Genomic DNA, 4810 nt, shown 5'->3' with positions numbered 1-4810 from the left:
CAGCTGACATCTGCCTCCAGCTAGTAAGTCTGTTGGGGGAGGGGGGAGGGAAAGGGTGTGGGGGAGGGAGGGATTGGGGCTGGAACAAACTGCCCAGCCAGGGTGGGGGGTGTTACCTGGGGCAGGATGTGGGCATGGCAGCACTGGGAGCAGGGGCTCTGCCTAGCCAGGGAGGGGGCAGGGGGCAGGATGTGTGTGCGGCTCACTCCAGGCAGAAGGGGGCAAGTGGCAGCAGGGCATAGCCCCCACTCCCAGCACTGCTGCTCCTGCATCCTGCGCCTCCCACGCTGGCTGGCAAGCAGCAGCAGCAGGACACAGCCCCCACTCCCAGTGCCGATGCAGGCACAGCACTGGGAGCAGGGGCTATGCCCTGCTGCCACCCAGAGCGAGCTGTGCCTGCATTGCGCCCTGCCATGCCAGCTGGGCAAGTGGCAGCAGGGCATAGACCCCACAGCTCTCCCTACTGGGACAGAGGCAGGTACAGCTGGAGGAATAGCGGGAGAAGCCTCCATGGCTGCCCTGCCCAGCCCTAGACCCTCCCCGGCCCCAGCCTCCCGGCACTTCAAAAAAAAAAAAAAGAGCCGGCTGCAGGAGCGGTCACTGGGGCCTCTAGAAGCTCATGGCAGAGCCCACGCCACGCAGCACAGGGTAGTGGGGGGCAGTGGGGATTGCCCTCACCCACCTGGCACCTGCACAGCAGCTGCCCCATGGCATGGGTGCAGCATAGCTTGGCAGGGCGCTGCGCACCGTCCTGGAGCTGGGGCAGCTCTACATGTCAGCCAGAACTCCTGGTTCGATTCCCCAGTTCTCTGATCATTCCTCCAGTTCTTCCCAAGTGGTGTGGTCCCCAGATCTGTGTGCAGGGTTTCAGCAGGCTGCTGCTGCTGGCTGGGGAAATAGCCCAGAGTCACCACCATCACCAGCTGGCAGTGCCAGCCTGGTGTCATCCTGCATCATCTGGGGGCCTGCTTTCTCCAGCTCTTCCCAGGGGGCGCAATCAGAGCTGGGGGAAAGATCGGGGAGCTGGAGAATCAAACCAGGAATTGGGGGAAAGTTCAGGGACCTGAACATTTCCCCAGCCCCTGGCTCAATTCCCCAGCCCCCAAGTTTGATTCTCCTGGGAGCTGGGGCTGCTCCATGTGTCAGATGGAGACCTGCAGTGCTCAGCCCCAGTGGCCCCAGCTCCCAGACAGCATGCAGTGCCCTGCCAAGCCATGTTGCACCCGCACCATGGGGCAGCTACCACACAGGTGCCAAGCGGGGGGCCAATCCCTGCTGTCCCCCACTCATGGCTGTGCCATGAGTGCCCAGAGGCCCCATTTGCCACTCCTGCAGCTGGTGAGAGTGGGGCTTTTTTTTAAGTGCTGGGAGGCTGGGGCCAGGCGGGGAATGGGGCTGGGCTGGGCTGGGCAGGGCAGGGCAGCCATGGGGGCTTCTCCCGTGAGTCTGCCTGTTCAGGCAGAGGCAGGCTCAGCCGGAGGAACCGCGGAAGAACCTGCAGCTGCCTGGCTGTGCCTGCCTCTCCCCAGCTGATCCAAATCACCAAATCATTGCTGAATCTTCCAAAGCTGATTCAGCCAAATCGATTCAGGACAGCGATCTGAATCCCCGAATAAAATCCATGTCCTCCAAATTGGCCAAATCCAAATCTGTATCGAATACTTTCCTAGTCACAGAGGCCTAGTCAGAATAACAAATGCTGGAACAAACAGATTTAAACAGCAACAAGTCACCAGAAATACATGGCATATTTCCAACAGGATCTTAAGAATAAAGTAGCTGATCTTTTATTAAAATTAGTTAGTATGTAGTAGGTAGTAGCAGTATGTGTGTGTATGTATATATATAAGTATATATATGTGTGTGTGCGTGTGCGTGCATGTGTATGTATGTATGTATGTATAATTAGTAGGAGTATATAGAAATTCGTAGTGTGTATACACACACACACACACACACACATATATGGGGGGGTAGCAGAGAATTTGTGATTTTTTTATCAGGGAAAACCAGGATCCCTGCTAATCACAATCAATTTTTTAAATTGTTTGACAACACTAATATGTGTGTGTGTGTATATATATGTATGTATATATATACACATACACACACGTGCGCGCACCTCTCAGATGAACCTGATATAAGGAGAAGTAAATCAAGCTATGCAAAAGAAAACCTTTCTTCCTCATCAATCTACTGGATTTGGTTAGTGTGTCAGCAAGAGTGAATAAAAGAGAATGGACCCACTGTTTGTTTAGTCTTTCAAAAAGTGTCAAAGTCCATCATTGGAGTAAGTTCAAAGAATGAAAATGATTAGGGGCATGGAAATCCTTGTCTATGAGGCAAGATTTACATTTTTTGGATTGTTTACCATTAAAACACGATGAATAAGAGGAGACATTATAAAAGTATATAATGTATGAATGTTGCAGACAAGATAAATTAGGAATCTATGTTCCTCCCTGCCTTATAACATAAGGACAGTGGAACAGTCAAAGAAATTAAGAGGTAGCAAATTCTAAATTGATAAAAGGAACTACCTTTTTGCATAATGGATAACAAGACCATCTAGATATGACACTAGCTACATTATGCCTTTGTGAATAACTGGCTTTTGAAACTGGCCTAACAGGATTAGGCTAAGGGGTCATTTGGCTCTAGCAGACCTTTGACTTTTATTTGTTGTTTCATATGAATGTTTCATAATTCAATTTAATCCCTATCCACTGGAGAGCAGGATTAGGCAGAATATCTCATATCTATTTTACTGCAGGTTCTTACACTTTTCTGTGACATTTCTGAAAGACATGATGCTGGACTAGATGTAATTCAGGTTTAATATAGTATTACAGTTCTTTTACTCCTGTCATTATAAGAGGCTTTTAAGGAAACTAATTAGTAATTGGATGGGAGATAAAGCTACATTTTAGGTTAGAAACTGACTATAAAACAGAAAACAAGACAATTTACAACATAGGCAATTTCCTGCCTGGTAATGATGAATATCCTGAGATCTGCAGTAAGACTGGTAGTGCATAATACATTTACAAGATATCTGGAAAAAAAATGAACAATGAATTGGCAACATTTGCAGATTACAAGGAAAAAATAAGGTCAGCAATAACTAGAGAGGATAAAAAAAATTGAGACATCAATCTGACTAATGGATGGAGGCTAGGAAGACTTTTTTATGGGCAAGTTATTTTATTGTGGGTTTCTTGCATCTTTCTCTGTAGCACCTAGTATATTCACAGTCAATATCAGGTTATATGGACAGTAAGTCTGATCCAATATGGCAATCCTTATATACCTATAGTAGTGCTTATTTACCTGAAGGTGTGTTACAATTATTGATTAATTACTCATTAATCAGTATTAAATACCATCTATTTTTATTTCAGTCTGCCTATAAACAATGATTTTTTTTCTGTTTTTTTCTATAAGATTTCTTGGGTTACACTGCTAATAAAATGAGATGATTCCATTAGTTATCATGCAAAAATATTATTATATCATTACAATGGTGTACTATTAAAATAGAATTATGACTTCTTAAAACACATTCAAACATGTTTATTAATATTCCAGAAACTTTTATAACCTTTCTCCTGAAGATACACAGCCCTTCTGTAAATTAAAAACTGTAGTTAATTTTCCATTTTAACTCTTTACATCCAATATACCACTGTGGAATGAAAAGCAAAATTTTGTTCTATGTCTTTTCTTTGTCCATTTATAGCTCTGCATAAAAATACCTACATTTTTAGGGCATACAAGTGTGCAGTAACTTGAGGCCCAATACTACTACGTTACACTCGTGTCAGTAGTCTCATTTGCAGATTACCCCTGCCTGTATAAGGATTTGCAGGATCAAAGCCCCCATTAACCTGCAAATTTTTCCTGCGCGAGGCCTGAAGGACAAACCCCTTGTTGAAACCTATAAACAGGTCTTTGTTTAAAGCAGTCAGACTGTATTTTGCAAGGATGTTTGGATTGTGTGACAAAACAAACACACCTACAGAATTATCTCTGTTTATTGATATGTCATTTGTTTGAATGTAGTGAATATGATAAACAAAAGGTATCTTAGGACCTGTTAGGGAAACATATTCAAAGCTTTGTAAGAAGGATTTGAATTTATTTAAAGTGTTACAGTTTATCAAAAGGACAGATGGTGAAACAGACAGATGAAGTATTATTACAAACTGATGGGTTGATTTAAAAAAAAAATATTTCTGTGAGTATGTGATCTTACTCCAAAGCAGGTTCAGGACTCTAGGGCTAAGGTGTCAAGCTCACCTGGCTCCCCAGGCCAGCTCCAGATCATGGGGCTTCTCACAGCCTAAGCCCAGATGTGGCAGCACTTGTGGGACAAGTGATGGCAGCTGCTGCACATGTTAACCAAGCCATTACTCAAACCCTGCCCTACTCAACCTACCCTTGAATTCCAAACCCTTCTGGGAATCCAATGGGCTAGATAACAGAGCTCTGCAGTCCAGATCTGGCCTGTGGACCATATGTTTGACACCCCTACTCCAGCGCTGTCTGCAAGGCCCAAGGCAGTGTTATGAAGAGTCAGTAGAGTTTGATCTAAGGACACTGACAGAAGTTTCATAGTTTCTAGGGTCGGAAGGGACCTGATTAGATCATCTAGTCCGACCCCCTGCCATGGTAGGAAAGAGTACTTGGGTCAAACGACCCCACCAAGGTGTACATCTAGCCTCCTCTTAAAGACCCCCAGGGTAGGAGCCAGCACCACTTCTCTTGGAAGTAGGTTCCAGATCCTAGCCACCTTGACAATGAAGTAGCG

The sequence above is a fragment of the Gavialis gangeticus genome, unplaced genomic scaffold (assembly GCF_001723915.1).
Source record: "Gavialis gangeticus isolate Ggan-Ray unplaced genomic scaffold, GavGan_comp1, whole genome shotgun sequence".
Taxonomy (NCBI): Eukaryota; Metazoa; Chordata; order Crocodylia; family Gavialidae; genus Gavialis; species Gavialis gangeticus.
Note: the sequence above shows the minus strand (reverse complement) of the source record.